Source organism: Mandrillus leucophaeus, unplaced genomic scaffold, assembly GCF_000951045.1.
Source record: "Mandrillus leucophaeus isolate KB7577 unplaced genomic scaffold, Mleu.le_1.0 Scaffold210, whole genome shotgun sequence".
In the NCBI taxonomy this organism is placed as follows: Eukaryota; Metazoa; Chordata; class Mammalia; order Primates; family Cercopithecidae; genus Mandrillus; species Mandrillus leucophaeus.
The window spans coordinates 2397117-2409186 of record NW_012102144.1 but is presented as its reverse complement, the minus strand read 5'-3'; the positions used below and the strand labels follow the sequence as shown (position 1 = coordinate 2409186).

General features: G+C 40.6%; 1 protein-coding gene across 1 annotated transcript in view; it reads left to right on the top strand.

Moving 5' to 3' along the window:
* The window catches only part of MAGI1 (membrane associated guanylate kinase, WW and PDZ domain containing 1), a 741784-nt gene that overhangs the window by 592963 nt on the left and 136751 nt on the right, over positions 1-12070 (top strand). The window contains exon 3 of the mRNA XM_011980350.1: positions 4028-4147. The gene's annotated coding sequence lies outside the window, so the exon portion shown is untranslated. The remainder of the gene's footprint in view (positions 1-4027; positions 4148-12070) is intronic.

Here is a 12070-nt window from a genome sequence, read left to right as displayed (position 1 = left end):
AAAACTCAACACATTTTTTGTTTTGTTTTATTTTGTCCTTTTTTTTTTTTTTTTTTTTTTTGAGATGGATTAAGTTAATGGAACTTTGGTATGGAGGCTGAATATGAGAGTTGCCATATAGAACATATTTAGGACAGATCCTTTCACAGCAACTTTCAAAGAGCTTCTATTCTTGCACTGCACTGGAATTCCCAGTGTGATGTAGACTGTTTGTGTTTTACAAGTAGCTGGCTGAACAGCTTTTTCACTTGGCTCCAAGACATCACACCCTCCTTTTTTGCTCCTATCTTGCTGGCTACTACTGCTTAGTCTCCTTTGACGATCTTTCTCTTACTCCTATCTTCTAAAAGTTAAAAGTTCTTAGTGTTCACTCCAAACTTCTTCGCTTTTTTTTCCTAAACTCTCTCTGTAGATTTTATCTTTGTCTCTTACCTTCAGATGCCTTTGGTTTACTAATCAACTGATCACCCTTATTATTATTAAGTTTACATTCCACCCTCTACTCTGACCTTCAGACTTTTAAGATCAACTGTGCTCCAGCTCTCTGCACCTAGCTGTCTATTAGGCATTTCAAACCTAACATGTCCAAAAGTGAACTTTTGATTTTCCCTTTTCCCAAAACCATTCCCCTCAGCCTTCTCAATCTCTGCAAATGGCACAGCCCATTTGCCCAGATCACAACATAAGTATTTCTGTCTTCATTCTTCTGTCTTTCTTACATACAACATCCAATCCATCAGCGAGTTCTATTAGTTCTGTCTTCAAAATATAGACCTAACATGGTGTGATGAGCTGACATACTTTGTTTTTAACTTTAATTTAATTTTAACTGCTGAGATACTTATGTAGGACGTGCGAGTTTGTTACGTAGGTAAACATGTGCCATGGTGGTTTGCTGCATCTGACAATCCATCATCTAAGTATTAAGCCTCACATGCATTAGCTATTTATCCTGGTGCATCTCCAACCCCCTGATGCTCTCTTTCCTCCATCGGTGGGTGGCATGGAGAGCATCAGGATAAATAGCTAATGCATGCGGTGCTTAATACCTTGATGATGGGTTTTACTTTTAATATGTCTGTTCTATTGACTGTACTGTAGCTCTTTAAAATACTCTGTTTGTAATAGAAATCTCACTGCTTCTTATCAGTGCTGTCCTACTATTCTAGTCCATATCTTGATTACCATTCACCTGGACACTATGGTAACCACCTAACTGGTCCCCCTGCTTCTATTCCTGTCCAACCCACCTTACTCTGCCAAAACGTGTTCTCCTTGAAGTCAAAGAGCTTTAAAAAGGAAAACCAAGCCGAGTGTGGTGGCTCATGCCTGTAATCCCAGTAATTTGGAGGCCAAGGTAGGAGGACTGCTTGAGGCCAGGAGTTGGAGACCAGCCTGGGCAATATAGTGAGACACCCCCCCCCCATCTGTAAAAAAAAAAAAAAAATTAGCTGAGTGTGGTGGCACATGCCTGTAGTCCTAACTACTCAGGAGGCTGAGGTGAAAGGATCTCTTGAGCCCAGGAGCTGTGATTCCTCCACTGCACTCCAGCCTGAGCGATAGAGCAAGACTCTGTCTCTAAAAAGAAAAATAAAAGAAAAGTCAAATCAAGGCACCCCCTTGCTCAAAACCATTCTAAGAATGGCATTCCATTATCCTTAGAATAAAATATGAAGTGTTTTCTGTGGCCTACGTAATCTTGCCCCTTGCTTTCGTTTCCAGCCCTTTTTTCATCACTGTACTGCAACCATGCTGGCCTTTCTGCCCTTTCCTCGACACACCAGATCACACCTGTATCAAAGCCTTTGCCCTTCCCTCTGCCTGGATGCATTCCCCATCACCTTTGCATTCGCCAGGCTCTTCCTCATCACCTAGCTAAAATAGCTTCCCTACTTCTCCCTTGCTTCCTCCCTCCATGACACTGTCTAAACCTTTAACCTATGTTGCTCCGAGATACCTTCTGATCCTTCAGTCTATAGAAGAATGATTTCCTCCTGACACTATATGCTGTATTTATTTATATACATATTTGTTTTCTGTGTCTCACAGTAACATATAAATTCCATGAGGGCATGAGCTTTGTCTTGTTCACAAGTGTTTCCCCAGTGCCTGAACTAGTGCCTGGCATATGTTGGGGCCCCAGTAAATATTTGTTGAATAATGCCATGGCATTATTCATGGCAATATGTAATGCCATGAATACACACACACATACATATACAGATATATATATAAAATAACAGATTATTATAGTGGGATTTGAACAGTAAGATTCCATCAATTAATTCTAACAAAAACATAAACTATAATGTCTACTAAAAATTTTTGAGCAAAGCCTTCAGAAAGGATTATCTCATTCAATACACACAACAAACTTATGGATTAGGTGCCATTGTTGTCCCTATTTTGCAAACAAGGACACTGAGAAATAGTAGACACTAAGGAACCTGTCCAAGACCACAAGTTGGAGAGGTAGACCATGAACCTAGCATTCCCGCTCCAGATCACTGCTCTTTAACAGTATGTGATACTGTCTCTATGTTTCCTGTGCCTGACACTTGATATGTAAATTTAAAAGTTGTGAACTACCTCAAGGGATTTGTCATCACCTGCCAGGGGAGGCACGAAATGGGAACAAATTAGGAAACAGTGTAAGAGTATCTGACTTCTTTAACCCCAAGGCTCTAGCATGCTGATTATGAGAAGCAAACATCTATAATATAACCATTCTATGCCCAATTTGCAGCTATTTAAAATATGCAGATTTCAGATAGAAGAATTGTGTACACTAAAAATACATTTTGCCTGAGTAACGTGTGTAGTAAGTGTTGAGTGTTTTTGACTTATGAAAATTATGAATATCCAGTACAGGTGTGGATGCGGTCATTCACATGGGCAAATGATCAGAGACTGCACAGCGCTAAGAACTTCAGGGCCACTAGGCACATACAGTTGGTTATTTAATTCCTAGGCATAGGGAAATATCCTTGCTTATTATATAGGAAAACATTGATGTTAAATCACCACCACAGGTAATAATGCCTTGCAAAATGAGCTCTGTTGAATGTAACAGCAGAAATCACATTTTTTGCTCTCTCTTTTTTTTTTTTTTTTTTTGGTCTCATAATATTTAACATAGGCTCCTAGTACACGGTACATAGTTGCTGCTTGGCTTATTTTCCTTTCTTGACTTATGTGTAAACCACAGTCTGCTCATTGCTTCTACTTTGTTGACTGAGATTGGGCTACAATGTTAGATCCACAGCCCAGCACCTGAGCTAGGTGACTTTTGTTCTCTGGATGCTCTGCATGATTTCATAAGAGGAAGTGTTACATTTGTCAGCCACTGAGAAGATGACCAGATTAATTCAGGGGGAGAATTTTCTAGCAAATGCAGTGTCCTTTCTTCCTAGTCAGAATTCATGGATGGCCTCTTTTTGCCAAACATATTCATTACATGAGGAGCAGCAGCATTTTAATCGCTGGGAGATGTCCAACCACAGATCTTGGGCAGTCAGATTTCTCTAGTGATGTGTTTATGCAGCAGATGTCATTTTCTTTAAAGGGCTTTGGAACTTGCCGGTTGTATTGAGGAACACAAGAATTTCAAGACCTGTGATAAAAACACAGACCCTTTAGGATCTGAGCTTAAGGTGGATACATTTTTAGTATTTACTAGAGTCCTAAAAGCTGCTGACTGTGAATGTTGTCTGTATAAAATCCAGTTCACCTTTTCTATTCAGTGCATTGTCAAAAATGGTATAAAACTCTCTCTAGGTGACCCAGCTGTGCTTGTTTTTCTCTGTCTCCCATTTGGGGTTCCCAGGCACTAGAGTGTGGAAGTGAGAATGCTGTTGTGTTGTGTTAGAAAGAAGTTGCCTTTACTGTGTCCCTGTCTGGACAGATGAGGCGGCAGAGTCTTAGGTACGCCAGCTTACTAAACAGGTTATTTTAATTACACCTGGATGTGGAACTTCCTGTTTTAGTTGACTGATGGTTTGTTGTGCCTTTGTATTTTCTGCTACAGGCACAACCCGATCTCCCAGAGAAGGAGAAGTGCCTGGCGTGGACTATAACTTTCTGACTGTGAAGGAGTTCTTGGACCTCGAGCAGAGCGGGACTCTTCTGGAAGTTGGCACCTATGAAGGTGAGTTACTTGTACGGCAGCATAAAAAGCTTCTCTCCTGGGTACTTCAGAGGAGCCCAGAGCCATGCGGGCAAAAATGTTTTGTGGAATCTGGCGGTCTAAACAAATAACAGGAGATTGCAGTTCACTTTAATATGACGAATAATAGCTAAAGTCTGTGGAATAAGGCTTTGTGGAGCTCTTTAAAAATAGTTTTTGTTTTTCTCTAGGAGTTTTCTTTTTTAATTTACCTATTCAAGTGTGCGGGTGTGTTTTGTTTTTTAATATGGACATGTGTGGTATTAGAAAAGAAGGAAGAATCATGGTTAATCACAAAATGTGACCCTATAAGTAGTGTTGTTTTAATCTTGAAGAAATAAAATGTCACTTTCCTGATTGATTTTTAATGTATTTTTATGTGATTCATAAAGCAAACTATTTTTGTTTGTTTGTTTGTTTGTTTTGAGACGGAGTCTCGCTCTGTCGCCCAGGTTGGAGTGCAGTGGCATGATCTCGGCTCACTGCAAGCTCCGCCTCCGGGGTTCACGCCATTTCCCTGCCTCAGCCTCCCGAGTAGCTGGAACTACCGGCGTCCGTCACCTCGCCCAGCTGATTTTTGTATTTATAGTAGAAACGGGATTTCATTGTGTTAGCCAGGATGATCTCAATCTCCTGACCTCGTGATCCGCCCGCCTCGGCCTCCCAAAGTGCTGGGATTACAGGAAAGCAAATTATTTTTAAAATGTTTACTTAAGTAATCTGCATATACCTGTCTCCCACCTGCCTAATTTAGGATTCAATATTATAAATAATCTGATTACTCTTCTGAAGTTGATGTCAATACAGACATGCATGTGCATGTGCATATATCCATGTGTGCATGCATGTTGTATGGATATTCCCATTTCTTCCCTGTTTTCTCCAAAAGGTAGTATACAGTACATGCTGTTTGGTACCTTGCTCTTTTTGTTTAACAGTATGTCTTAATAGGTCATTGCTATTCGGTAATAAAGCACTTCTGGTTTTCTTCTTGAAATATAATTATAAAAATTTTATTTCTTTTGTATGGGCATACCATAATTTATTTAACCACTTCCCTCTGAACAAATATTTGAGTCAATTTCAATGTTTCATATTTCTAAACACTGCTGAGTTGAATGACATGAATGTATCATTTCACATAGGTGCAAACATATCCATAGGATCAGATCCCATTGCTGGGTCAAAGCCGAATATGGTGGAAAAAAGTCATGTTTTTCTGAAAACAGTATTATAGCTTGATTACTTTTTGGAGTGTTATTATTGTTTGAGGCAGAAGTGGCACAATCATACTATTAACTAGGACAGATTATTAACTTGGTCAAGTTATTATGTGTATCTCTTTACTAACTCTTTAAAATTTGGATTTATTAGGCATTCACAGGAACATTTTAAAGATTAGGCATAAACATAAAGGGTAAATACAAAGTAGATTATTATTTTATTAGGGACATTCTAGCTTTAATGTGATAATTGCTCCTGTTATGGTGACTAACAGTCATATCATGATCATGAATCTTAAAGATGCTGTTTCTGGTTTGATATTCTTTGGAGAAGGGGAGGAGCATTGTCTTTGTACATACTGCTCGTTTCCAAATTGTGAATATACAGTAGACAGTGTATATTAATCAAACTCCTGCTCATGAAGTCAGGAATTTTTATTTGTTTGTTTTTGAGTATTGCTAACTATCAGTTGGCTTAGTTTCCTGAAACTACATGTTGGGATGTGACTGGGTGGCTGGTGGGCTGGGCAGGAGTCCGAGAATAATCGAGGTCTAGGAGTGTATAGAGGGAAGGGAGGGGGACTGCGGGAAGGTACAAGGAGCTTCTTCAACTTGTTGTCAGCATGCTGTCCTCACATGTTGTACATGTGAATTGAGCTAAAACTTCAGTGGCCATGGATAGAGCATGTGTGACTCCTCTTTGGTTAGCAGAGAGAGAATTGTCCTCCTCTGAAATTAGTTATGCCCATCTAGGGGGCTTCAGTCATCAAATATACAAAACGTCTATTTGCATTTTTGGAGAGGCTGGGGTAGGAGTGTTTGTACAAAGCAAAAGAGGATTGGGTCGGACAGGAAAAACTTGTGATTTAGGCTCCAATTTAACTTGAAAGATGGAAAGTAAACTCGCTTTATTCAATGTTAATGGAACAAATGATATATAGGTGGAGTCAGTTCTTTTTCTCATTTAATTTTATCATTGCAACAGAGGCAGCTATTATCTTCACTGAATTTTTAGATGGAGACACTGGAGCGAAGTGGCATTAAATAACTTTTTCAGAGTTGCACAGCCAGTTCTAGAATGCTAGAACAGGAACCAAACCCAGCTCAATGTGACTCTCAGATCCTACACTCTTTCCTAAAAACCCCAAAAATATCCTAGATGTAACTAAAAAGCTAAGGAAAGTAGCCATTAGTACGTGAAGCTAATTTCCTTGTGTGTAGCAACAGAGGAATGTTTTTCAGAAAATGTCTGATTGTCTTATAGAAAATGGTGCCTTTGTGAGTGTTGCGTCGTTATTTTGGAACTGGAATTTTCTTAGGTGCAGTATTAATCTTTTCCACGTCTAACCCATTTGACTGTGCAGTGTTCTTCAACCTTTGGCCTATTAGCAATGAAATTTCCCTACCACATGAGATGGCTCATAAGTTTTTTTTTTTTGGAAACAGAGTCTCACTCTGTCGCCCAGGCTGGAGTACAGTGGCACAATCTCGGCTCACTGCAACCTCTGTCTCCCGTGTTCAAGCGATTCTCCTACCTCAGCATCCTGATTAGCTGGAACTACAGGTGCATGCCACTGTGCCCGGCTAAGGTTTTATATTTTTAGTAGAGTTGGGGTTTCACTGTGTTGGCCAGGATGGTCTCAGTCTCATGACTTCGTGATCTGCCTGCCTCGACCTCCCATGGTGCCGGGATTACAGGCATGAGCCACCGTTCCTATAATTTTTTGGAACTGACCCGAGTATACTATATTGACTCTTAAAAACTGAGAGCCAAATGGAATGTTTATGAAATGCCTTATGCCCTCAGAGGAGTAGGGCTGGAAAGACATTTAGAGAACTTTCTCTGTCTTTGCCTCTCCTGGATAAGTCCCTTGATGGTGGCTGCTGTCTATTGGTGGACACTAACAAGCTTGCAAGCCCTGCTGTCACACTGCCTGAGTTTGATTCTCAGCCCTTTTGCATTGAGCTGTGTGCCCTCCGGCAAGTTACTTAATGCTCCATGTCTCCATTTTCCCATTGGTAAAATTAGGATAATAATAGTGCTTCCTCAGAGGTAGGGCTAAATGAGACAATAATTGGAAAGGGCTTAGCAGAGTGTCTGACACATGTAAGCTCTCCATCAGCGTTAGCTCTTGTATTTACACGCACCTAGTTCTAAATTGCTCCCGTAGTGGATCCCTTTCCTCTCTACTAGTCAGTAAACCAGCAGATTTGCCAGTGAAATGTCTTTATTTACTTCCCAGGTACTCACCTTATTTTTTACCCTCCTGAAATTGCTTTCTCCACACCTCTACTGGTTCCAGAGAGGAAAAGTCTACCACAACAACACAAAGCACTCTTTAAAGCACGACATGTATAAATGTTTAAGTAACAGTAATAAGCATACATGATGGAATAGTTCCTACAATAAAAGACTTAAAACTAGCTAAGTCCTAGTTGCTTCCCCTCTTCCATGTAGGTAACCATTATTAAAGATGCTAGTGCAAATGTCCGGAAAACTTATATGTACACAGCATATATGTATATCTTGTTTATTTCACTCTGTTATTGCCCTTTGCCCTTAACACAGCTTGGAGATCTTTCCACATTACCCCATACAGTTTCACCTCATTCTTTATAAATGCTGCATAGTATCCTAGTGAATAAGTGTGTGTGTGTATGTGTGTGTATATACACACACACACACAATGAGTATCCCAGTGAATGAGTGTGTGTGTGTATGTATGTGTGTGTGTGTGTGTGTGTGTGTGTGTGTGTATAAAACTTATTTAATCAGCCCTCTGCAGATGGACATTTTAAATGTCCCCTGCCTTACCTCCCCCTTCTGTTTTTGGTGGTGGTGTTATAAACAGTGCTTCAGGTATCTTGTTATACAATTATGAGCATAACTGTAGGGTAAATTTCTGGTAGCACAGTTTTAAAGCAAGCCTTTTAATGCATGTATAATTTATTTCAACAAGTATTTATTGAGCATTTATTTCAGGCCAATAATCTCTTCTTAGTTCACATGGTAAACCAAGGATAGAGCTGGGATTCAAATTCAAGTACTCTAGCTGCAGAGTCTATACTCTTACCCCGCTCAGTCTTGTGAGGCGGATTAAACATAAACAATTTTGTTGGGCATGGTGGCTGACACCTGTAATCCCAGCATTTTGGGAGGCTGAGGTGGGAGGATTGCTTGAGCTCAGGAGCTCACAGCCAGCCTGGGCAACATGGCAAAGCCCATCTCTACAAAAAAAAAAAAAATACAAAAAATGAGCCAGGCATGGTGGCATCCACCTGTAGTCCCAGCTACTTGGGAGGCTGAGGTGGGAGAATCACCTGATCCTGGGAAGTTCGAGGTTGCAGTGAGCCACGATCACACCACTGCACTCCAGCCTGGACAACAGGAGTGAGACTGTATAATATATGAACGAATGAATGAATGAATGTAAACAATTTTAAGAAAAGTGATGAATGGGCCGGGTTTGGTGGCTCACACCTGTAATCCCAACACTTCGGGAGGCCAAGGTGGGCGGATCATTTTAGGTCAGGAATTCAAGACAAGCCTGGCCAACATGGTAAAACCCCCTCTCTACCAAAAAAAATACAAAAATTAGCTGGGCTTGGTGGTGCATGCCTATAGTCCCAGCTACTTGGGAGGCTGAGGTGGGAGAATCACTTGAACCCAAGAGGCAGATGTTGCAGTGAGCCGAGATTGTGCCACTGCACTCCAGCCTGAGTGACAACGTGAGACCCTGTCTCAAAAAACAAAAAAAAAAAGAAAAAAGAAAAATGATGAATATTCTGAGAGAAACTACACAGCGCTCCAGAAGCTTATAGGAAGGGCACACCATTTCTTCTAGTTTTGGCAGACACCCTGGAGGAGGCAAAGCTATGTGAGGACTATATTTCTGCCACTTTGGGTCAGGTGAGAGGCTGGGAGATGGTGTTTGAGTTTAATAGTCGGCATGGGTGGTGGGGCCTGAATCCACAGAGAGTGATGTGATGATGAACCAAGAGAGGGTTAGAAGGGTGGCTTCTAGAAAGGGGAGGGAAGCAAGCACACCCTGTTTCCCTTAGAACCACTGCTGTCCCATAAGAACTTCTTTCCTTGCTGGTAATGTTCAATATTCTGTACTGTCCAGTATGGCAGCCGGTAGCCACCTGTGGCTCTTGTGATTGAGAAACCGAGTTTTAATTTAACTTTAATTCAATATAAACTCATTTAAATGTAAGTAGCCACACATGGCTGGTGGCTCCAGTTTTAGAGTCAAAGCTTCTAAAAGGAAGGTTAAGGACCTGCTCAGCAAGATCTTCTCTGTCCTCACAGCTGACTTCACAAAGCAAAGCATGTCTTAAGAGTTAAGCTCCTTTCAGAAAGAATCATCATTTTGATCCTCCCAAAGAGGATGTTATGCAAAGGAGTGATGATCTTCTTTTGTGGATACACTCTTTGACAGGCGAGATGCAGACAAATAGAGTGAACCAGTGAAGCCTCAAGGCCCAGTAACCTTCAGAATTCTCTTTCAAGCCCAATATTTGCTTAATTGAGATTGGTAGGGATGTAGGACTTTACAGCTGGAACTGCAGTAAAGTTAGTTTCTTCAGATAATAGAACTGAGTTCCAGAGAGAGCTTGGTTTAAGATACTGCAAGGAATTAGGAACATAGCCTGGCCAAATGTTGCAGGACTGGGATGCTTTTATTTCCCTGTTGCCTGAAAAGTAATGCTTCTTTTGTAGCCTCAGTTACTAGTTTGTGAGTTCATTCATGTATTTATTAAAGATAAAATGCTGAACAAAAGCAGATATGGTTGTGGTCACTGTCTTTATGGGTCTTAACTGTCTAGTGGACAAGACACATTATTTAAATAAAGAAATAAATATCCAATTTTAAGTGTGCAAAGGTCTTTAAAGGAGACCATAAGATGGGGAGAGTGGATGTCTATGGAATTGAGGAAAGGTACCCCTGTAGAAGTAGTAATTGAAGTGAGGTCTGATGGGTGAGCTGGAGTTAGGTTGCTGGATTTAGCAAATAAAAACACGGAACACCCTGTTTTGCATATCATCTGGCAACACCAGTTGGAGTTGCCTTTGGACCACATTGATGATGGTGGTGGTAAATAGTCAGCTGAATCTAGAGATATTTATGTGAAAAGCTGAATTTGTTAATGTATTGGTTATTGTGAGAAGGAGGTAGAAAAGACAGATGATGGTAATCCTGCTAAGATGACTCCTAGTTTCTGTCTTCTATAACTAGATAGACAGTGGTACCATTTGTGAAAATTAAAAAATACTAGAATTGGGGTAGGTTTGACAGGCAGAGGCTCCATCCTGAAACTTTCTATCCCCTCCCCAGCAACTGTAACGCTGAGAGTTCCATATACTCCTAGCAGAGTAGAGCCCCTTCCTAGCTATGTAAGGAATCTGATTATCACCCCTCACAAGGCATAGAAGTTATTAGTAGAGTTTGTCATTGATTTCCACTTCATAATTTGAACCAGCTCCTCATTCTGCCACTGAACAGAATTGGCATCATAGCAAGGCAAAGAAGACAAGAATAAGCACATCTTTCCAACTTGGGCCAACTTCCTAATTGTGGCACCAAGCTGATTTATTTGATATGGTGCTTAAAATAAGTCAGCGGAACCATTTCCCTTTTCCCTTGCTTTTCTTGTTTGTCTGTTGACATTTTTGCTCTGCAAGACAGGTCACTGCCTCAGCCATCCCTTGGGACTTCTCTAGGAGAGAGTTTACAAGGAATGAACTGTTCAGTGGAGGGTGAGGGTCCAGACATGGCTGTTTTGCAAATGCCTCTGTGTAGAAGAGGCTGATTACACACTTTGGGCATTGCAAAGGTTTTCCTTCCGCGTAGAAGTGCAGTGCCAGGGTGACATTTCAAACTGGAGTTATGGGTTGCATATTTCTGCATGTTAATTAGGAAGAGGATGTCAGCATTCAATAATGTTGTTGTTTTGCTTCCTAGAAGGTCTGCAAAAAGGCAGCTGCCAATGGTTTAATTTTTGGGGACACAGAGGTAAAACAGGGGTGAAGAGAGTTCTTGTTTCTGGTTAAAGAAAACGAGACTGTCTAGAGTCCTGTTCTTTGGCAGGCCCTAGAAGCAGTCTGTTGTGATGAGCTCTGTTGGCAAACTCTGCCGTGGAATGTTCTCTGTTGATAATGAAAGTGACCAGATGAAATCTGTGCTATAATTGGCTGTTCTTCTGCTTATGAAGATGGGGAGGCTGGAGAAGCTTTCTTTAATTCCCTGCTTAGAGATCCCCAAAGATTCTTGGAGTCAAAAGCATAGATGTCAGAGACAGACTAATCTGTGTTTAAATGCCAGTCATCATTTTTGACTTGTGTGAATATCAGTTTCTTTATGTGAAAATGGGAATATTGATGCCTTTTTTTTTCTGTAAGATTGTTTATGAAGATTAGAATAAGTGAATATATGGGTAGTGATAATCGGTGCACAATAAATGTAACTTTAAAAAATGTTGTTATTTGAATATGTGTTTTGATAATACACTCTTCTACACGTTAACCCTATTATCTGTCTACAACATCAGGCCTGACTGGAGACTGCCAGAGTTTATTATAGGCTAACATTGTGCCAAGCACAGTGCTGGGTGCTTTATACACATTGTCAGATTTAATCTTGACAAAAACCCTATTAGGTTGCCATGATTTTTATCTTTA